At 34.9% G+C, this 24,372-nt stretch overlaps 1 protein-coding gene across 1 annotated transcript in view; it reads right to left on the bottom strand.

The window, feature by feature from the left end:
- The window catches only part of LOC129224763 (hypoxia-inducible factor 1-alpha-like), a 389,541-nt gene extending 366,884 nt beyond the window's left edge, over positions 1–22,657 (bottom strand). Inside the window, exon 1 of the mRNA XM_054859311.1 lies at positions 22,364–22,657. The gene's annotated coding sequence lies outside the window, so the exon portion shown is untranslated. The remainder of the gene's footprint in view (positions 1–22,363) is intronic.
- Positions 22,658–24,372: the final 1,715 nt, after the last annotated feature.

Below are 24,372 nucleotides of genomic sequence, written 5' to 3'. Positions count from 1 at the left end.
CAAAATATTAAATTCATTTATTAATTTTATAAGCTGAACCTTAAACTAAATAATTTAGGTTTCAACCTTAAAATAAATAAATAATTTAGGTTTTATGCTGAAAATTTTCAAAATATTCTTCTACTACACCAATTTAATTAATTTCCAGAGAATTACCCGACTACTATTGGATACTGCAAAATGCTGCAATCGTCGAAACGATTTTTGACGTCCTGTAGAAAATACTATCTCAACGTAACAAAATAGTACTCTGGCACTAAAGTGGGGAAAATTAATGTGAAAACAAATATTTAGCGTTAACGGGAAACTGTGTAATATCAAACTGTGCTTTTCGTGTGGCCTTCAATTTATTTATTTATTTATTTATTTATTAGAAAGTTACCTTAAGGTTGAGGTGAAAATTTATGCAAAAGTTACTAAATATCTGAAACATCTTCCATCCAAAATTTCTGCTAATAGCTAAAAATAAAAACCTGTTTAAGGTCAAGGGGGAAAAAACTGAAATTTGCCTAGTAATTAAAACAGTGCAGAGATGCAAGTTGGCATCTCTGCATTTCTCATCCTGTAACAAAGCGGAAGGCTCCATTCCCATCAGAATCGTTCCGGCACACTGACCACCAACCAATCGGCGATCGCGAAGCAAAGAACACTTCGTCATAAATAACTCCCGACAGACAGTGTGCAATTCAGCAAAGCGCAAGCTCGCCGGAAGAACTGAAATGCTGAGAGATCAAGACAGCTACAATTTCACTACACTCTGCATTCAGTTAATAAAATCAATTGGTAGAGATGGGTCAACGTTTCCTTCTTTCAATCAAATCAATCTTTTGGTTTCCATTCACGCCACAGTGTCACAAGCGGGATGGTTCTAAGAGTTGTGGTTATAATTATGCCTTAAGAATGCGCAGATCGTTCTCATTGTGAGAATGAGAACACGCAAGGTGAAATGGATCACGAAATGAATCGGTTATTCATTGGCAGCTAAATTCACACACAATTTTATTTAGTAAATACTAGCGGTACCCGCATGGCTTTGCCCGTAGTAGAAAATTAAAAGGTCATTTCATTCGCCTGTATATATTTACAAATAATGGATGATGAATGTATCGCCAAGATGCTATGTTAATTTGCTCCTCCATGTTATGGTCATTTGCTCGTCCATGTTATGGAAATTCGCTCGACAAAATGGGCTTAAAATTGGAATAGAAAAAGAACAAAATTGAATTTTCGAAAAATCGCTTCGAGGTGCTCACCACTATGTGACGAACTCATTTTGTGCCAAATTTCAGGAAAATCGGCTAAACGGTCTAAGCGCTATGCGCGTAACAGACATCCAGGGACACAGACGTTCAGCTTTATTATTAGTAAAGAAAGGGTAAAGATAAAGAAAAGATTCATTAGTAAGAAATTATGCAACACAAGTTTCTGTGATCTATTTTAACACAAACAAATTTAAAACGTTCACCAACTTCATTAAATTGAACCCATCCAGGGGCGGACAGGGTCCCCCAAGAGGGGGCCAATCTAGACTCCCAAAGGGCGCACAGGTTCGATGGCAACGAAAAAATAAACGAGCTGATGTGTGCATCACATGACTTCCTTTTACTCCAATTTAATGTCATTTTCCCATTATTGGCAATTTTAATGTGATTCAATAGTTTACTCTCTAAATATCACCAACAGTGGCGAAATCAAAACCTGATTTAAAAAAAAAAAACGCCACATTTTTTCCCTCCAAGAAGGGGCAAAAGACCCCCCTTAATAACATCGGAATGCAACCAAAAGGGAAGGTGCACAGCTAGACTACACTAGGAGTCCACGTACCAAATTTAAACTTTCTAGGGCATACCGTTTTTGAGTATGCGACATACAGGGTCCATTATGAAAGTAATGAGCATTTACTGGCAAAATATATTTATTGATCGTAATTTGTACAAATGTTCAATATTCTTCAAAATACATTCCTCCTGCATCAATACACTTGCGGAGACGTGTTTGTCACGCCTGTAAGGCACCCTGAAACTCCTTGACGGGAATGCCTCTCAGGAACGTTGTAACATGGTGTTGGATGTTTTCCACGATTTCCAATGTTTTCCTTTCATCTCTCTCTTGAGTCACGGAAACAAAAAGAAGTCACATGGAGCTAAGTCGGGACTGTAAGGGGGTGAGGGATCACCGGGGTGTTGCTCCGGGCCAGGAAGTTGGTAATGATGAAGGCTGCGTGACTGGTCGCATTGTGTCACTTCCCAGACTGTGATCTTGAAATGAAATCGTCCTTGAAGGCTTCTTGCAGCATCTGGTATGTTTTTGGTTGCATTTTTTCCAGGCCTCACGCAAAACTTTATGGTGTATCGTTGTTCAAGCGAACGCTCCATTGGTACGTTACAAAAGTTGAAAACATACTTCAAGCGGAGACACTTATCTCCGCTCACACTGCTCGAAAGCAACTGACGACTGGATGCATTGAAAGGGCATATCCCCCTCCACATTTCCCAGCCGGTCTTACCGCTTTGCCATCTATCGTCGCGTCACAATAACACTATGCTCATTACTTTCATAATGAACCCTGTACATACGAACATACAGACATCTCGAGAAAACTCGTTGTAATCAACTCGGGGATCGTCAAAATGGATATTTGTGTTAATGGATAGGTGTCTGTACGTTCCTAGGCATATATCCACGTGTGGTCGAGTCGAAAAAAAAAACTCAACATTCATTCGGGGGTGAGCAAAATAGAAATTAAGGCCGATTTTTGAGTGAAAATTTTTTCGCGAATACAATATTTCTTTTTACTTTCTTCTATATCTAATAGATAGAAGAAAGTATTGGATTCGTGCAAATTTTCGAATTTCGAATTTTGACGGATTCGAACGTTTTGAGGTGTGCTGAGTTCATTTCGACTATTTTTGGAAAATGTCTGTCTGTGTGTGTGTGTGTGTGTATGTATGTATGTATGTGTGTGTGTGTATGTGTGTCACGTCTGTGTGTGACCAGTTTTTTGTGGCCGCTCTACAGCAAAAACTACCGCATGAAATCGAACGAAATTCGGTACACATATGTGCCCGTATGTGAACTTGTGCCCATTAGTTTTTGGCGCGAATTCCTCCAAGGGGGGTGGAGCAATGGGACGTTTTTTGAGTTACGCGTGCTTGCTATTCCTCAGGAAGTAACTGGCGGAATCAAACAAAATTTGGTCCATATGTTGCCATTAACAGGAGCAGGTGCTGATTCAATTTTGGTGTCAATAACTCAAAGGGGGGTTGAGCTATAGAACGTTTTTTGTCGTCAATTGTGACTGCTGTATCTCAAGAAATAATGAACGGAATGAAAGAAAAATTTATCGGCAAGTTACCCTTAGTGGGTATAAGAGCTGATTTTATTTTATTGTCAACAGCTAAAAAGGGGGTAGCGCAATCGCCCGTTCTTTTTTTCCATTGTGAGTGCCCTATGTCTAGAAGTAATGCTACGTTCTGGTTGAAATTTGGAATATATGTGAATCCATACGTAAACAGGCTTTGGTTCAATTTTGACTCCAATCGCTCCAAGAGGTGTTGATTTTTTTTTTTTTTTTTTTTTTTTTTTTTTTTTGCGAATAAAAATAGTTTTATTAATGCAACAATAAGAAAGATAAATCGTAATAGATTGTCGTCTGCGTATTTCTCGTGATTTTAATTGTATGGAAATGATAGGAAATATTATCTCAATGATTTAAAATTTTTAACTGTTGCCATCTTATGTTTGTTAATAAATAAAATATTTGTAATTAATTCAAGTAAGGCTTTAAAAGTAACTTTCAATTTTCGCTCTTTGTTTTGTTTTTACAATAATTCAGACATTGGGATGGTCGTCAAGTTTTTGCATGTGTAATTTTGTTTCTGTTAGGAATATTGCTTCCTCGTCAAGCATGGGGAGGGATCAGAAAAAGGAAAAATATAGAAGAAAGTTTCGTGATGGCCACAACATAGTAGTTTTATAAAAGGAAGAAAAAAGAAACGAAGTCGCGGGGAAGGGCAAAGTCGCACACGTTCAAGGGCGCAAAAAAATAAATAAATAAATAAATAAAATAAATAAATAAATATAAATAAATAAAACACGAAGGCGCTCAGGCGGAAGGGTACACCGGCCCCCAGCGGGTCAGTCCGCCCCTGTACCCATTTATTCATCTTCATTTGTATCTATACATTTCGTTATTGAGATCTTTTTCACTGGAGTAGAACCTCACTTATCCGTATATTCGGACTAAATTTTTAGACTTAAAAAAAAAAAATACTCGTGTAATCACTCTAAACTATGATAACGAGAACGTAAATAATAAGAACGACAAATATTCGTTTTTTATTTTCATTCATCTTTTCTTAACTAATAATAAAGCTGAAAGACTGAATGTTTGGATCTCTGTCTGTTACGCGCACAGCCGTTCGGCCGATTTTCCTGAAATTTGGCACAAAATTAGTTCGTAGCATAGCGGTGAACACCTCGAAGGGATTCTTCAAAAATTCGATTTTTTCATTTTTTATTTCAATTTTAAGAACATTCTACCGAGCGAATTATCATAACCTGGACGCGCAAACTACCATATGCGACCATGGGCGAGCAAATTAACATAGCATATTGGGTGATATATTCATCATCCATTATCAGGAAATATACAGGCGAACCAAATGACCTTTTAATTTTCTACTACGGGCAAGGCCGTGCGGGTACCGCTAGTTGATAATAAAGAATTTGTACAACACCGTGCTTCATTCAGACGCCTCTCGTGTTAGAAACAAAACACGGATGAAAAAATTCTTTGTTAACAAAATGATGTGAAAAAGTATTTATACACTAGAAAATCACCCGTCAAAATATGACGGGTAAAAATTGCTCCTGAAGGAAGCAGTTACCTGTTTGGTGATGTTTTGATTGTTTAAACTTTAACCCTAACTCCAGTGGATGAACCCTAAACTCAATTAGATAGCATTCATTGTTAACATGTTAACCACTTTTTCTTTTCTCCATTTTTACTTTCTTCTATATCTAATATATAGAAGAAAGTATTGGATTCGTGCAAATTTTCGAATTTCGAATTTTGACGGATTCGAACGTTTTGTGGTGTGCCGAGTCCATTTCGACTATTTTTGGAAAATGTCTGTCTGTCTGTGTGTGTGTATGTATGTGTGTGTGTATGTGTGTGTCACGTCTGTGTGTGACCAGTTTTTTGTGGCCGCTCTACAGCAAAAACTACCGCATGAAATCGAACGAAATTTGGTACACATATGTGCCCCTATGTGAACTTGTGCCCATTGGTTTTTGGCGCGAATTCCTCCAAGGGGGTGGAGCAATGGGACGTTTTTTGAGTTACGCGTGATTGCTATTCCTCGGGAAGTAACTGGCGGAATCAAACAAAATTTGGTCCATATGTTGCCAGTAACAGGAACAGGTGCTGATTCAATTTTGGTGTCAATAACTCAAACGGGTGTTGAGCTATAGAACGTTTTTTGTCGTCAATGGTGACTGCTGTATCTCAAGAAATAATGATCGGAATCAAACAAAAATTTTTTGACAAGTAGCCCTTAGTGGGTATAAGAGCTGATTTTATTTTGGTGACAACAGCTAAAAAGGGGGTAGCGCAATCGCCCGTTCTTTTTTTCCATTGTGAGTGCCCTATCTCAAGAAGTAAGGCTACGTTCTGGTTGAAATTTGGAATATATGTGAATCCATATGTAAACAAGCTTTGGTTCAATTTTGACACCAATCGCTCCAAGAGGTGTTGATTTTTTTTTTCTCTTTGCGAATAAAAATAGCTTTATTAATGCAACAATAAGAAAGATAAATCGTAATAGATTGTCGTCTGCGTATTTCTCGTGATTTTAATTGTATGGAAATGATCGGAAATATTATCTCAATGATTTAAAATTTTTAACTGTTGCCATCTTATGTTTGTTAACAAATAAAATATTTGTAATTAATTCAAGCAAGGCTTTTAAAATAACTTTCAGTTTTTGCATGTGTAATTTTGTTTTTGTTGGGAATATTGCTTCCTCGTCAAGCATGGGGAAGGATCAGAAAAAAAAGAAAAATATAGAAGAAAGTTTCGTGATGGCCACAACATACTAGTTCTAAAATGACACAGTCTTACCAGCAAAACAGTTCAGTTGCCGGATCCAGTTCAGCCTCGTCACAATAAAGCATTTCCCTGAATGTTAAACATTACCAAAATATTTTATCAAATTATCACATCGCGGCCCGAGTTTCATTGTTGATGACGTCAGGAGAGTTACTTGATCAAGGAATTCGCTATGTCTATATGAGGGTTAGAAATTAATTTCGTCAAACAAGCAGACAAGTTTTATTTTTTCCCCCGACTTATCGGGTAAAATAATTGATCATTATTTCAAATACTATAAATCCAGTTTGGTTCCGCCATCTAAAAGCTTATGAAGGTTTCTTTAAAAAGCTACGGACATCTGTCAGCTTTCTAAAAGTGAGATCAAAAGAACGCTTGAAGTTGCTTTTTGAAAGCAATAAAAATTTGAAATAAATTTTGTTTTTATTGGAAGTAATTCCAAGTTATACTACTGAAAGAAAACCACCGGTTCTACGAAAAAGGTGAAAACTAAAACAAAGGTCCCACTTGTCAAAGAAGTTAATAAGGAACGCTGTTCAATACGACACGGCTCACGGACTTATAGTATGTTCTTTTTCAACATTTAAACTAAAATAATTTTGTATTTTTGAGGTTTTTTAGCAGTTTAATCTTCGATAGCTGCAAAAAAAAAATATGGAATTATTTATTTCAAGGACATCTAGGAAAACAGTTTTTCTTTGTCTGTGAATATGACATAATTTTCTAACTTCGTCCGTCTTTTTTTTTTTTTTTAACTAGCCATTCAGGTGTTAACAAGACGTTAAAGTGTGCAGAATGCACATCAGGCAAACTTAAAATAGGAAAATCATGCCTCAACTTAAACAACTCTAATTGTAGAAATCATAATGATGTAGAATGCCGCATCAAAAAAAGGGGGGGGGGGAACGACGTCATTTTAAATATATTATGTCAAAACTTTTCCGAGTCTCAATAACTCGCAGCCTTATTAACTCGAATATTCCTTTAGCTCGAAGTTTCCATTGGGTTGCATCAAACTCATTAACAGGCTGTGGGAATTTCCCATAACTCGAACGTTTTAACCGGTCCCTTGGGACTTCCGAGTTATCGAGAGTTGACTACTGTAGTTGTTAAAAAATGTCAAAATGCTACGAAATGTGTGTAATTTTTGCTAAAAGTAAAAAACAAGTACAAGAAGTCCAATTTTGGACTTTTGATGTGAAGAAATGTTCTTAAGGAGTGAAACTCAAAACCTTTTAAATCCAAAGTTAAAGACTAGTATAAAAAGAAAATACTTTTCCATGAAAATAACGTTTATAAACTCGTCGTACCGAAATACAAAAGAACGGAAAGGGGGGGGGGAGTGCAGGTTCTTTTCTCATTTATTTGTTTTTATGAAAACGTTCGACGTTGTTATATGATCACAAGTCGGGGAGTTTTTTAGGTCTCGAAGCGAATTCTCCGCGAAATTGTGAAATTGTCTAAACGAGTTAAAAATAAATAAAAATCATATATAAGAGTCAATTTATGCAAAAATCAGTTAAACTTCGCCAAAGTTTTTCTTAAAAAAAAAAAAAACTACTAAAATTTACTTCTAAGTGAATAATGGTAGTTTAAAAAATTTGAATTAAATCTTCACATTCTCCCACGATTTTGAATAAACAAGAATTTGTTGAGCTTTCTTCGAAGCAGAATGAAAAAACAAATTGTAGTTACCTTCTCCCAAATATTTCCTCATTCTGAATATTTTGTCTGACGATTCGGCAAAAATTTGGACTTTTATTTACAACTAGAAAGTCGCCCGTTAGGGTATGACGGGTGAAAATTGCTTCTACTCTTCTACATTTGAACGAAGCAATTGCCTGTTTGGTGATACAATTTTGATAGCTGACATTTTAACCTTAACTCCAGTGGATTAACCCTAAACTCCAGTAGATAGCGTTCATAGTTGGCCGCTTTTTCGTTTCTTCATTCCCCTGAAATGACAGTCTTACCAGTAAAACAGTTAAGTTACCGGATCGAGTTCAGCCTTGTCACAATAAAGCCTTTCCTTGCATGTTAAACAGTACCAAAATATATTATCAAATTATCATGCCGTGACGCGAGTTTCATTGTTGAAACACGCGGGTTACTCGATCATCGGTTGTTATTTATATGAGGATGTTGCAATTTTTTAAATGCCCTAACATCCCTTTTCATTGCATGTAATGTTTGCTCACCCGTGTTTAATCGTTCGGTAAAATTTTCAGAATTTCCGCTCTCCCAAAAAACCACAAGTTCCACACCAACAACAGAGAAGTGTTGGTTTTAAAGTGCTATATTTTCAGCTGGAATTAAATACTAATGTTTGTACAAAAAAGCTAAAGTACATTGAATGATAAAAATGGCAAAATATGAAAAATTTCCGAGTACGGCGTTTTAACTTCCTTCGGCAGTATGACACCTTCGTGAGTCGTAACTTTTGTGTATGGTTTTGTTTTTACGTGACCAGTGAAATGTTTTAGCAGCTTAAAAATTATCCCAATAAGTTGCAGTTAAGACAAAATGATATTACGAGCTCATTTTCTTCCTTCTATTACTACTTATTATTATTGTAGCTGACAATTACTAAACTAAACGCATGTGAAACAATTAACATATCAAATGAAAACTTGAACATTTTTAGCAACTTCAAAACGCTGCATTAGTAATATATTTTACAATCCGCCTTTTCCATAAATGACTGATTGGGATTACGAAATCCAAAACGATAAGCGGGAATTTTATTTATTTTTTTAGATGAAAATCGGTCACACACAAGCGAATATTCCGCGTTAAATAAATGACATTTATTTTGTGCCTTTTAGCGCTCATGTTTCAACAAAATTGATGTCATTTATCATCAGTCACGAGACAGTATTATGAACATAACAGCAGTGCTGTAGTTAGGGGGGTGGGACATCCTCTGAAATATAGCTGGTTTCTTATTGCAAAAAGAATGCAAATGTAATGTTAATTGGTTTCAAACCACCTTTTTTTATGGGTTTCCTCAAACCCGTAGATGAATTCCCTCATTTTTTTTTTCCAAACAACAGCACTGCTTTACAGCATCCCCATGCGTTGATGTATTTTTAGCGTTGATGATTGTGGCTTTCGGCGCGGAGTGGCGGCGATAGCAAGTGGACTCTCATCGGCCGCGCGGCCGACTTGTGCCAGACTCCGGAAAATCCGGACCGGCCATCCGCTCCAGTAGACTCGATTTGTACCTACTATGTTCGAAACTCATTAAAACGGTCCCCCATACCCCAGATGAACAATTTAAGGTTCCGTACATATGCAAATCATGAACGCGGGTAAAGCTAAAAAACATATTAGCATAGAATCTAATTGGAAAGAAAGTTCACGCTCACGTAGCGTCATTTACGTGACTTTTTAATTTTAAGAAAATGCGTTGAAGATTCAACAGAGATTAAACAGTCAAAACAAGCAAAGGGTTTTTTTTTTTTTTTTTTTGAGCGGATAAGAAATAACTAGTGATGTTGCGGATATCCGAGGGAAAATAAAGATCTGTATCCGTATCCGTTACTCTTTTGACGGATCTTAAACGGATCATTTCAATTCTAAAAAATTTTAAATATTTGAATAAAAGACTCTTAAATTAGGTTTTATTCCCTATTTAAATTATAAGGTATCATTTCAAAAGCAAATTTGTATCCCCCCCCCCCCCCCCCGCCGTTGCAAAAAGGAAGGGAAATAAGTTTTAAAAGTGTGTGTCAGTGTGTCTTTTTGTGGCATCATAGCTCCTAAACAGATGAACCGATTTTGATAATTCATTTTTAATTCAAAAGGTTACTTGACCGAAAGTGTTCTTAGCTTGGCCTCATTTTTGCAGAACTTTAATTACCGGAGATATAAATTAAAAACCGACTTAAAAACCGAATAAAAAACAGTTTTTCACAATTATGGTAGTAAAAATTTACCCGTACGTTAAAAATGTTGGCCCTAATTGAAAGAACGAAGTTTTTGCGTTTGATATTTATTTGAAACTTCCAACTTGTATACAGTAGGAGCTATAATCTTGTTTTGTAATTTTAAATGCAATTCTAAGCCTTTATACACGTGATTTGTAGCGATTTCCTAGTAGGAAGATAAAGAGAAAAAACTCAATGATTTAAAATTCTTACCTGCTGTCAGTTCATATTTGTTAACAAATGTGTAATCTGACCCGCGAAATTCATCTTAATATGAGGTCGGCTCTGTGGGACATGTTTTGTTTTTTTAATTTTATATTAGTTGTTGTTATTGATTTGGGATTTGGTATCCTTCAAAAAAAGGTGGGACTAAATTCTCTATTTACTGTTTGTAAAGGTGTTCCCGGCTCTGTATTTCTTCGGTCGGAGTAAGTTCGGTGGAATGGGTCAGCGCTGCATTTATGCTGAAAATAAAATGCGAAAAGTTATTTCTTGCCTGTCCAGTAGCAGCTTTACACTCTTGCTCCTGTATCTAACATCTACCGAGTAAGCTAGAAATAATTTTTCACATTCAATCTAAGCATTAATGCAGCGCTGACAAATTCCTTCCAACTCTCTCTCAATTTTAACGGAGATTTCTTTAAAGAGTAAATCATAGTTCTGATTATATTTTTGCCGCAGTTTACATTTTTTGAAGAAACTGCCATTATTCTAACGGGAATACCTTCCGTACCAAATTTTACACTTGGATAGTTGAATTGGGTAAAAAAAAAAAATTGAGATCCGTATCCGCGAATCTTGACACTAATGATCCTTATCCGTATCCAAGGATCTACTTTTTTAACGATCCGGCACATCACTAGAACTAACCACAGACAAGAAGACCAATTTCACACCAACTCTTTAGACAACAAATAAAATTAAAAATTTTAAAAACCCCTGACAGAGTTCTCAAATGTAGAATCAAGAGGGGAAAATGAAAATCCTTTTAAAAGCCTTGTGCTATTAATAATCAATTACAAGTATTTTATCAAGTAATTTGTTATCAAATAGAAACTGGCAACAGAAAATTTTTAAATCATTATATTTGCTTTCCTTGTATGGCAGCAATAAATTCGGTTACCCATCGCGTGAATCAAGGCTTAGCCGTATTTCAAATCTGCTTTTAAAAAAACGTTATAATTCGAATTCTATATAACATGAGAGTTCCAAATACATTTTATCAGAAGCACAAAAATTTTTTCTTTATTTTGGTACTTAACTTTTATGTTTTTAAATATGTTTTTACTACAAAAATCGCGAAACACTTTTTAGTTGAACAGTTTGCTGAAAAGTTAATTCAATGATTAACTTACTTAACCAAAAACTAAAGCTTCTACCAGATTGTTTGGTATCATTGAAATCAAACCCAATACAACAATGCCCTTCCCTTTCGTCTTCATGAATGATCCCTCCACCCCATCTAAAAACCTCGGGGGTCATTCCATACAGATTTTAAGGATGAGTGCGCTCGACCATTTTTAATTTTTTTGAAACTCATATCACAAAAAGATGCATATGAATGATGTTTAAAACCACTTTTATTTTTTCTCTATCCTTAACCTTTGATTTTTTAGAGGTCATCAAAAGTGATTTTCGCAATCAAAAATGGGACTTTTAGACCTTTGCATTTTGGCCAAAATCTATTTGAATAAAATAATAGTTTAAAAAACTAAAAAAACACGCTTTCGTAGCAAAATGAACTAAAAAGTGAAAAATAATCTTTGGATGATAGTAGTTGACCAATCACTTAATTTAAATGTAATACAAAAAAAGCGTGGGGTGCTGTCTATTTACATTTTTGCATGGGCAACACATGGAAGAAATTCAAGAGAACTGATAAGAAGCCCCCCACGCTTTTTTGTATTACATTTAAATTAAGTGATTGGTCAACTACTATCATCCAAAGATTATTTTTCACTTTTTAGTTCATTTTGCTACGAAAGCGTGTTTTTTTAGTTTTTTAAACTATTATTTTATTTTTATGTTTTTTATTCTTACGTTGCAGAATTATCAGGCGACGAAATTATTTATAAAACGAGTGCGAGGTAATATCTTAAAGTTAAGACAAGGGCACCCCGATGGGAAGCTACTGTGAGTCATCGATGTATGTTTGCGGAAATCATATTTATATTACTTTGAAAATTTGAGATGCATTTTAATAAAAGTTTTGTTCAACAATAGTCTGATCAGCAATGAATTTCCAATTGAAGGCTCACCTAAATTTTGGCATGAGATTAGTTAAAAACAATTATATTTCATGTTCTAATTACCTTGGAACATTGGAACAAATTTTGTCTGATGCAGAAAAATTAAAGGTTTTTGTAGATATTTTTAAATAATTTTTGCGAGCATTTTTTGATGTATTTTTTAAAATTTTTCCTTTTTCACATTGTTGGATTTATGCCAAAATATTGATTAAAATTGGAGGAAACTAACAATTAAAACAGTTAATTAATTAATTTGATTATAGAATATTGCATTGTCATCGGGTCTAAGGTCGCGTTCCAAATTTCAAAAGAATTCGATCGCAGGAAGTGGGCGAAATTTGAGCTGCAAGATTCCGTTACAAGATACATACATACGAAGCTAATAAAAGCGTGTTAGTAATTACATTTATGGCAGTTAATTTTACGCTTTGATGTTAAAGTGCATAAGATGATAGTCTTACATGCTGAGTTACGTGGCTGTAACTTAATAATTAATATAATGGCAACAGGTTAAAGTTCAAGGTCAAACGTAAAATGTTTACTCATTTCAAAGGGGGATAATTCGCGTAGGGGACGGAAACACAAAATAAAATAAGGCAAAAACCATAGACTAATAATAAGAGTAGACAGAGCTTTTCGGACTTGCTGATGAAAAAATTGGTTCATGGATACATCATGTGACTGGTGGAAGGCTTGGCGAAAACTTTGGCAGCATGGTTGCTAGATGGCAGGATTATCTATAGTTTGGCACTCGACATGTATTTTAAGACGTAATGTGTTTTTATTATAATTTTTTTTTTCCCAGGTGCAGAGATGATCGAACTGTTTTTCTTTTAGTTATGCATTATTTTGACATTAGTAATTAGTTTTTGATCACAGTTTTCAGTAACTTTTATTTCATTCGGAACTGCTAAGTCAGCGTTGGCGTAAACGTAATGGCGTAAACGTTTTGCGTTAACGCAAAAATGTACTAATCGGTATCTTAAATTGAAATTGTAGGTAAAAATCTTACCGCTTGCCGATTCTTTTTGGGCGCTTGCATCTTTAATTGCTTAGAGAGTTATTGAAATTGAATAAAGAAAATGCACAATACTATCTAAACGAAAAACTCGCTATATTAACAAAATATTTACAACTTAGAATAACAAATTTATAAATCGGACTCCATAAAAGATCAAACGCCCGCTGTTGCTAGGATATTCACCAGTCACATCGTTTGGTTTATGAGCAGCAAAAGGGTTGCCATAGCTCGGTCTACTCTTATTATTAGTCTATGGCAAAAGCCAACCACTGGAACAATGCTAATAAGAATATGTAACTGTTGATGTGTGTTTGCTTACCCTTTATTCGTTACAGCCCATCAAAGATCAGAAAAATAACAAAAAATGACATTTTTAGACCCCTGTAAACCAAAAGGGGATGGAATTAAAAATAAAATTTCTTGGCCAATTGAATATTCCATTCAAGTACTATGCATGTTATATATATTTTTTGTGTATTTGGTTTGTAAAAAAGATACAGGTCTTTGAAATTGAGCAGTTGTGCTAGTTAATTTACGCACTAAAACAGAAATAAAAAGTGTGAAAACTTCATTGCTCTTTCTTAAATGGCTTATATAATATATTATACTGAAAAAACATATTTTAAGTATAAAAAAACTATTTTAATTTGATAACTTAGAAATAGTTGGATATGAATGAGTAGTTCATACTTGATTGACAGTTTAAGTAGTTAATTTATAGACTATCTACACACACAAATTTTCAATACACACAAACATATGCTCTGTACATTAACATATCTAAATTGCCTTAAACATATGCAAAAACATTATATATACAAAATTTAAATTTTAAAAAGTGCTTTTTTTATTTCTTCTTTGAGTGTAGTTTTGAAAAAATGAACTCACCTAGTAGTCACCTAGTAAGTTATAATGGTGACTGAAGTATATTGCGTTTTGAAATGCTTTACCAAGGCACATTCATAATTTGATACTTTGAAAATGTACTAGGAGCAAGACAATGACAGGGGATCTAAATTTAGTGATCAACACAAGCTATGTAATAACTTTTTTGACAATAATGGGCATTTTCTTTTGATAGTCTTTTCAGTAACACACTATTTTTCATACCCATTGCTAGGGGACAATAATTTTACAGTGATAATATTTAAATACGGTGGCATGAAGCAGTGATTAAATGTTGTACTGGGAATTTTATTTGCAGAGTCAAACATTTCTTGCATCATTTTTCAGCTAGTTTAATATACTGAATGCTCACAAGGATACATGCAATGTTTAGTAGCAAAATTGCAGAAGGTATACATTTCTGTAGGAATTAAAATGTGACTTCTAGTAGTTCTTTGCAAGCTAATCTTAGTAGTATCAATTCTTTTTACGGTTCTTCTGATTCTGTTACAATGTCCATTACCGTGTGATATTGCATAGAAATGCCATTCAGCTCTCAAGATGACATCCGTTTCGTGAGTACATAAATTAAGAAAGTTCTTTCTATTTTTGTTGTGTATTTGAGTAAAGTATTTCAGTACGGAACATGCTGTGTCATTTCAAAGCCCTTTATCTTTTTTAAAAACCAAATACACAAAACAATATATATAACATGTGCAGTACTTGAATGGAATATTCAATTGGCCAAGAAATTTTATTTTTAATTCCATCCCCTTTTGGGTTACAGGGGTCTAAAAATGTCATTTTTCTCAATTTTCTGATCTTTGAGGGGCTGTAATTTATAAAGGGTAAATAAACACACAGCAACAGTTACATATTCTTATTAGCATTGTTCTAGTGGTTAGCTTTTGCCATAGACTAATAATAAGAGTAGACCGAGCTATGAGGCCTTTGAAATGAGTAAAAATTTTACATTTGACCTTGAACTTTGGCCTGCTGCCATTATTTTAATTATTAAGTTATAGCTACATAACTCAGTGTGTAAGATTATTATCTAATGTACTTTAACATCAAAAAGTAAAATGTTCTGCCATGATTGTTATTCAATTATATTTGGACCAAAATGTAAAGGTCTAAAAGTCCGTCCCATTTTTGACTACGAAAATGACTTTTGATGACCTCTAAAAAATCATGGGTTAAGGTTAGATAAAAAAAATAAAAGTGGTTTTAAACATCATTCATATGCATCTTTTTGGGATATGAGTTTCAAAAAAATTAAAAATGGTCGAGCGCACTCATCCGTTGAATCTGTATGGAATGACCCTCGGGGAAAAATAATAAAGATTAAAACTGAAGTGAAGTCGTTTTAAAATGTGAATATGAGGGCTTTTCCGTTTTCCAACGTCTAACAAAATCCTTCACAGTTGATGATCCTTTCAGTAAATTCAAATAGACCATGTTGAATAACAGAATGAAATTCATAGATTGCGAACATTTTATATAGAAGTATTTGCGGGGCAAATTTCGTGTGAATTTTGTTTCTCTTAAGTTATGAGTTGTCAAAAATAGTCACTTTTGAAATTTTTTAAACTTTGAATGGTCTTAATTCAGAAACTAACAGTCTGATATTTTTTTGGAGAACATGTTTGTGTCTTGAAATATATCAAATAACAAGCAACGATAAAATTAAAAATTTTAAAAACCCACGACTGAGTCGCAATTGTAGAATCAAAATCCTTTTAAAAACCTTATATTATTAAATGTCAAATATTTTATTTGCTAAAGAAACTGGCAAAAGATTAAAATTATAAATCATTGCTTTTAATTTCCCTGTCGTCCAACAATCCTTGCGTTCGACGAACCTCACGGGTCGACCGGTAAGTAACTGGTACCTAACCGCAGCGTTCTATGATCAACCGGTTACCGAATTTGGGGATTTTGGGGTACTAAATTTTAAAAAAAATAAAGAATTTTTCACTGCAAAAATCGCAAAAAACCTTTCAGAGGTTTTTAATTAATATATTCGTTAATTAATGTCATCCGAAGACGCAACCTAGCTAAGAACACTCGCGATCAACTCTCCTTTCGATTTTTTTTTTTTTTTTCAAAATCAGTCCATCCGCTTAGGCGCTAGAGTACCACAGACAGACACACAGATACACAGACACGTCAAACTTATAACCCCCTTCCTTTGTTTGTCGGGGGTTAAAAACATTACAGAATACAGAAGGATCTCAACCATAAATTTACATGACTTGACCAGGAAAACTTCCACAGATTTCAGTCGTTTTCGAGTTTTTCGCATACCTTTATTATTTTAAGATATACAGTAAAACTCCGATTTAATGATTATCAAGGGACTGGAAAAATTTGTCGTTACATCAAGGATATCGTTAAATCGAGGAGCATAGACCTTTAATGAAGTCCATCTTTACATGGCCTGGAAACTAAAATCATATCTCATGCAGCAGGCTGTAAATGACACAGTATTTTTTTTTTTTATCTCCATAGAGTTGAAAGAGAACTATTTCGAGTCCATTATCAAGGAAATTGTCAAACACCTTTTACTCAGTGATTTAAAATTTAAAATTAACCAGTGTGCAATAAGTTGCGGCTCGCGGAATGCTGAATAAAAAGTATATATTTTTTTGTATATATTTCAAAATTTATCTGTACAAAATGAAGATAACGCTTACTAGACTCGAGCAGGGAACAAATTGGATAGGAAGAGCGATATTATTTTCAATAAAAAAGAAACACATAATCGAGACTTTTGGTGTAGGACTTGATTCTTTGGTAGCCATTTTCAATGAAATGGTCGCTCGTTGGCAACCGCTAATCTAAAACATTAAGAGCTAAGCTCCCGTGAGCTTCCATGCAAATAAAGCTTATGTTTTTGATTAATCACATTGCTAGCAGAGGCGGACTGGCCCGCCGGCCCATCCGCCTCTGCTAGCAATGCGCCCTCCCGCCTATGCGCCCTCAAGTCTGAACACATATATTTATTTTTTATTTATTTATTTATTTATTTGCGCTAACAAACCGGTGCGACTTCACTTCGCTTTTTTTTTTCCTTTAAACCCGTTAACCTATGCACCATCGATTTTTTTTTTCTTTTTGCACTTTTTTTTTCCGACCTTTGGAGGCCAAGGTTGGCGCTCTCTTTCGGGACCCAGTCCGACCCTGATTTCTAGTCAAGCTGAATATTTGAAATGCAGAGTGTTGACCCATGAAGGCCCATCCTTTAGAGGGGAGGCTTAATTGCCATCCCCTGTTTTTGAAAAATAAATGTTTTTACATATGAGTGGGATTTTTTGTTGTTTTCCGATAAAATTTGCATGGAGTACACACTGTTTGCTCCCCCCCCCACACACACACAGAGAAAATTCGAAAGGCCGGGCCATGACTTCTAAGATTTTTAATTTGGTGATTCTGTATAATAATTAAAGTACTGTCAGCCTCGCTTAATCGAATACTGTCGGTTCCAAGAAATATTATTCGATAAAGCGGGGACCTTTCTAAATTGATAGCATTTGTCTTTAAACGTAACACTAATAATAAATCGATAGCTATAAAAAAAGTTATTGAAGTAATTAATACAATACATTACAAGTACGCATGGAAATTATAAAAAGTAACCTACAACTTGAGTTATGAAATCTTTGTTTTGGCACCTTTTTTCAATACGTTATTTTTAGAAAAATTCCACTATAGGGGATTGCTTACTCAAAGTGTTTTGAAAACCCTCTTTCCCCTCCTCGTCTGCCGCATCTTACATTTATTATTTGTCAATTTATCATCATCTAAAATGTGTATATTTATTTGTGTTATATAATTTAATTATCGACAGCACTTTTTTTTTTGTAATGACAAAGACAAAAGAAAAATAAAGAACAGTGGAAACGTTTTGATGGAATATGAATGTTGTTTTTCTCGCCTTCAACAACAATAATTGATCTTAATTTATTTCTAATTTATTCAAAATTTTTCTTAACGAAAACATTTGCTAAAGCTGATTAATATTATTCGATTATCGCCGGAAATTATTCGATTAAGCGGGGATCGTTAACATTGTGTCGATGAGGAAATATTCGGTTCCAGGAGGTTTTATTCATTTAAGCGGGGTATTCGTATATCCGTTACCCGATTAGGCTGGGCTGACAGTATATAATTTAAGTTATTGGATCCAGGGGTGCCCACTAAAGGGGGGGGGGGTCCGTATTAGGGGTATTTTTCTCTTGCTCTTGGGGCGGGATGCGTACCCCTGCTTAATCTCTTTCTCGTTATATTAAAAAAAAGTAACGTCGAAGAAATTATGAAGTTCTGTTGCATCCAGAAGACCCCATAGCTTTGAAATTCGTTATAAAATTACTTCAAGCCCCGGAGATTTACACATCGGAGCTTTTTTTTTTTTTTTCAAATTTCAAATTTGTTTTTTTATAATAATTTTTTAAGCTAAAATTTCACATAAATTCACTGTTGAAGGAGTGAAAGATTTTACACGACTTCTTAACATTCTATGTCACTCGAAAGAGCTATTTTTTCCGCATCAAGTTATGCATGTGCTAACTTTCTCAATCATAACAGCAGATAAAAGGGTTCCTGTTTTAGCGAAAGTCCCAGACTAAATTCAATTCAAGAATGGAACTAAAGCGCAAAATGTTACTAGACCATAAACTTGAAAACTACTTTTAAACGTACAAAACTGCCGTTTTGCACCAATAGCTGTGAAAGTTGGTACACGTTAGTTTGGAAATCGAAAAAAGAACGCTCTTCAAAGCGGTTTTTTTTTTTTTTTTTTGCATTTGTGCATCGCGATCAAGTGTTTTTTTGTCTTCGGGTGGGTGAAGGATTTTAATGATGTTTTTACCAGGGCTGCGGAGTCGGAAGGAAAATGGCCGACTCCGACCCCGACTCCGACTCCTGGATTTTGAAGCGCCCGACTCCGACTCCAACTCCGACTCCGGATGTTTTTGATTTTTTTAATTGTATTTTTTCAACTCCCTCTCTCCCTTCAGGGGAAGGGGGAAAACCTCTAAACAGAGATTGAAATATTGATTCCTTTTCATGAAAATTTCGCATTTTGTTTATTGTAAACCCAAGACGCATACAACGTTAGAAATTCAATTTAAAAATCAAATTTTCCAGCAGTTACGAGTTAAGAAGTGAGATGACTTAAAAATCCCTTTTAAAAAATTTGAAAAGGATTATCTGCAATTTGCCCCCCTTTAATGTTTAACAAATAGATATTGATCAAATCGTGTGCTTTCAATTTTTGAAAGCTGTAACTTGAGAGAAAAAAAGCTTTTTTTTTTCTAAATCCAAGTTCTTGAGAGGGGGTGGTTTTCCCTGGGTGACACCCATCAGGTAGATGACACCCAAAGTTAATTTCAGAGTTTATAAATACTTTAATTATGAAAATTTTCGCGAATATATTTTAAATTATATTTCATCAATCAAATTTCAACGAAAATAGGGCACATATACATCAGGAGCTAATTTTACACAAAATGCGGCCGGTATACAAATTTATACGAATAGCTTTTACTATACCTATATTTCTTCTTCGCTAAATTTTTAATTTAAATTTTATTGTCTGCTTTAGAATTAACCTTAATATTAAGATTTTAAGATTAGCTGCAATCATTGAGTGTTGCAATCAAGAAATCATTTACACTTATTTTGTTCTATACTTTTTAGTGAGAACCAAGCTTATAGAAATAGTCTTAATAAAGAAAAAAACATTAGATTATTTTTCATCGGATCTTTTGGATTCGTGCTTTCGCGCCAGAACGTTTTTGAATTTGTCGATCACCCTTAAACGTTTCAACCTTAGCTACGGGCCTCGACTTATTAATTTGTTACGTTTCTTTCGCTATTTTACAACTGAGATCGAACAAAACACTATATTTCTATTTTTATTTGAAAGTGATTACTTGAAAATGTTAGGCAACAAAACCGTTTGCTGACAGTCGCTATTAGTTAAGTTAAAAAGCAAGCAAACTAGAGGACGGCTACAGTAAGTTCGGTAAGCATTCAGGCTAGCTGATTGCCATAATGGCAGTTATTTTCTCATTAGTATCTTTTTATACATGTAATTGAACCAATTGGTAGTCAGTTTTTAAACAAGAAGTTCTGTCTAGAACTAGACGAGCCTACTTTCCCGTATACCCATACTACTTTCTAGTACCTGATCAATGTTCTCAAAATAGCTAACATCGCAAATTGTTTCAAACATATTTTTCCAATATTTTAAGCTACTTTCTAGGAATAAAATATTCCTCACTCATCTAAAAAAATTAGATGCGTAAAAAAAAGAAAAAAAAACAAAACGAACAAATAAAATAGCAGCAACTTTTAAACAAAGCAGCTAATACACTTTTTTTCATTAAAAAAAAAAAAATTCTTCAACAGCTTTCAAAACGAAAAAAAAAATAATAAAAATTAATAAGCTCATTAAAATAAATACATCCTATCAAAAAAAAAATCGTTTCTTTTCCCCTGTTGCCAAAAATAATTTTTTAAATGAATTAATGCACTTATCAAGATAAATAAAAACAATAAAATGTCAACGTAAAGAAATACTTTTCATTGTCAAAAAAAAAAAAAAATCGTCTGCGCGTATCTTTTTGTAGAAACATAAATGACTTCGAGTTTATTCACCGAAAACTGAATACCTAAATAAAAACTTTAGCATTGAAATAAAAACAAATCACATCAACAATAATTATTTCACAGTTAAAACCATAGCGTCGGAGTCGGAGTCAATCTAATTTTGGGATGAAGGAGTCGGAGTCGAATATCCAAGAATCGGAGTCAGTCATTTGTCCGTGTATAAATTTTTGCCAAAGCTAGGAAGTCATAGTCGAAGTCGGGGAGTCGGAGTCCGATTAATTGTCGGGCACAGGAGTCGGATTCGGATTCAGGTGCCCCTAAATTCTCGGAGTCGGAGTCTGGAGTTCGGCGTCAAGAGCTATTTCCAACAAAATTTGTTTGAAGTAAATCCGCCTTCAAGTACGGAATCTACATTGACTTTCAGTTTCCCCGTAGGCGCTAATGTTAAGGGATTTGAACTGTTCAAAATTGAACAGAAAATTGTTCAAATCAAAAAGATATTTTATATACAAGTTTTTCATCAAAAGCTTTTTCCTACAAAGTTTGTTTGTTAAGTTTTTAGGGGGGGACAGACAGACAGACCGACAGACAGACAGACCGACAGACATTTTTCCCCATCTCAATACCCTACTTTCCAATTTTTAATTTTTCGATATTTATTTAATTATTTTTTTTATTTTTGACTTTTTTTTGTTTTTCGGGATATTTTTAAGATGCATTAAGCCTTCTTTCATGCTTTTTTCTTCTTTTTCTGACTTTTACTGGGAAAGTAGGCTAAAAATGCAAGGAGAGTCAGTAAAAAGGAAAGAAAAAAAGAAACCCGGAGTCGGAGTCGGAGTCGGCAAGTTTTCTAACAACTCCGACTCCGACTCCTTTACCCCAAAATCAGTCCGACTCCGACTCTTCGACTCCGACTCCACAGCCCTGGTTTTTACTCTAATGACCTCTTTACTTAAATTCTATTTTCTATGGGAAGGGGTTTTTATTTGTTCTAATCGTAACGCGTATTTTAATCTGATTCTTCGGAATAGACAATTTAATTTTTTGGGAACCAATTGAGATTGCAAAGCAATCTATGGGGTTGGCGAACGCCTGCGAGCAGGAAGCTGAGTCCCCTAGTTTATTAAAATTACCTAATATTCTAACAAAAAAGACTAGTTTAAGATTTTATTCTGCAAGCACAAACCATGTGTTTCATAAACTGAAAATATTTGAACACTTATTTTATTAACTGAACTAAATGACGCAATATCATTAAATGTCTAAAATATTCGTTTTCCTTTCTATATATGATGTTTTTACAACAATTCAACTGCGTAATCCAATGTCAAGTCAATGAATCAAACATAAACTAGCACAATTAAAATAACAAGGAAATCAGATAAACTCCCCAGCAAAGTTATGCATCAAAGTCGCTGAACTACGCGAAAGAACAAAAACTAACTTCGCAAATGCACGACGCAATACTTTGAGAAGTTAAGAACCAATATTTAAATCGACCGATGAACAAGTGCAACATTGATGTTTGGAACATTGAAATGAATACACTTACCGACCAGCGAGATATTCAAGTTCCTGATAAAAACCAAAACAAGATCAACAAGTAGCAAGGTGATATTCTTTCTAGTCAGCTGATTCGCAGCGGAACATTCGCAATTACTTTCCTGCTATTCCACGCCGGGTTTTTAAAACTGAAAGCTTTCACCTCACATTACATAACCGCAAAAATATCGATTACTATAATAACACTACAACCACCACAACACTACAAATTTAAACACACTTCGGCTATCGAAGTCGATACTGACACGAATACCTGTCCTTCAGAGCAAAAAATATCGCCTGCTCTTGGCGCCATCGTGACCATAGTAAAAGGAGTATCAGTTCTGACGAAAGGGGTTGCCGCGTCATGTGTTGCGCTTGGCGATTTTGGCTTCTTCGGATCGTCGCGGAAATGACATTTTTGTTCAACGGAAGTATTGAAACAGCCATATTTAACATCGTTGCTCCAATTTATCCTCCGGAGATGAATGATGCCGAAAATGTAAAGTTATCATCGCTTAAATAAAGGTCCCCGCAGTATGGGGTCTCCGAAATTTTAGTTCACAGGGATGTACCCTAAATTTATAAATGAGTAAAAACAGGCCCGCGTCGATTCGGGGGTTCAATTGCAACTCCCTCCCCCCTCCCCATTTGTAAAATGCATGTTTGAACATATTGTGTGACCGCTATTTTCAGGCACAGAATTAGATCTGTATCGTACAATTTAAACTCTGTAAGTTGACCAACTTAAGTAGTGCACCGCAAGTGGTCAACTTACACAGGTTTCATTGTACGCACTTTTGACCCCATCCCTCACCCCCCAACCCTGGAACATTTCTAAATGACGTGCTTGGTAAAAACGTTTTCATTTTAAAATCTATCTTTGAAATTGATCTTCAAAAGACGGTTATAGTTCGAGCTTTTGAAGTTCCTCTATCACGCCCGCCATTTGGCGGACCAGGAGGGTCAATTCTCTCTCCCCCTTCCCCAGTGAATTTTAGAACCATAGAGGTTTTTTTCTTTTTTTTTTTTTGCAGTTTTGCATGCACTATGTCCCCTCCCCCCCCCACACACATGTATTGAGTACACACCATTTTGAAACCCTCCCCCTTCAATAACGGACTTACCCTCCCAGGGGATACAAGTAGAAGGTCAGGGGGGTCATGACCCCCCCCCCCCTTTCCTTAAACCGTCGACAATATTATCCATCCACATTGTGTTCAAGCACTTTATGAATAAAACTAGCGAAAATACCCGTCGTTGCCTGGGTCAGTAATAATGGAGTCGTTTCCAAAATTTTGAAAGTATTTTTTTCTGAAAGAGCATGCTTAAAAACATAAGATCTGACCATTTTTTAAATATTTTGTTTAAGTTTAATGTTTTGAAAAAATTACTTAAATCGGTGCGCTTTCATGTTTATACTTCTGCCGGATGACATCACAAATGATGAAATGTCATTTAGTGTTGCCCCTCTCACAGAGCTAAATATTTAATTCGCATCTTTACTCACGTGTATTGGCAACGACATGGTTGATCGCAAGCATAGAGCGCAATTTTAATTCGCTTCTTGATTATCGTAACGTGGAAACGTGGTGAAAGATGCGGCAAAGTGCACCATCTGTGACGTCACTAAGACCACGCCTTGTTTGAAAAATCTGACATTTTAAAAAATTAATGAAAAAATAACCGTTGGGAAAATGAAATTATTTCTGGGTCCAAGTTATTATTATTTTTTGCTAATTCTATCAATTTCAGTGACTAAAAGTACTACTTTTGACGTAAGGAAACCACCCCATTGTCAGAAACAATCGCTACTTTCTTCCGTTTTCTGTTTTAACTGGAAGAATTCACAACACACCGCTTTGACATGATGAAATTTACTGTTTTTCACCGTAACTTTTTAAAACTAAGTTTTTTAGCAATAAATTATAGCCTAAATTGTTCCCTGATAATGTAGCTATCTATGGTGAAAAAATGGTTAAAATCCGTCTAGTAGTTTTGAAGTTTACCCCGGACATC

Source organism: Uloborus diversus, chromosome 6, assembly GCF_026930045.1.
Source record: "Uloborus diversus isolate 005 chromosome 6, Udiv.v.3.1, whole genome shotgun sequence".
NCBI classification, from domain to species: Eukaryota; Metazoa; Arthropoda; class Arachnida; order Araneae; family Uloboridae; genus Uloborus; species Uloborus diversus.
This window is presented reverse-complemented; position numbering and strand designations above follow the sequence as displayed.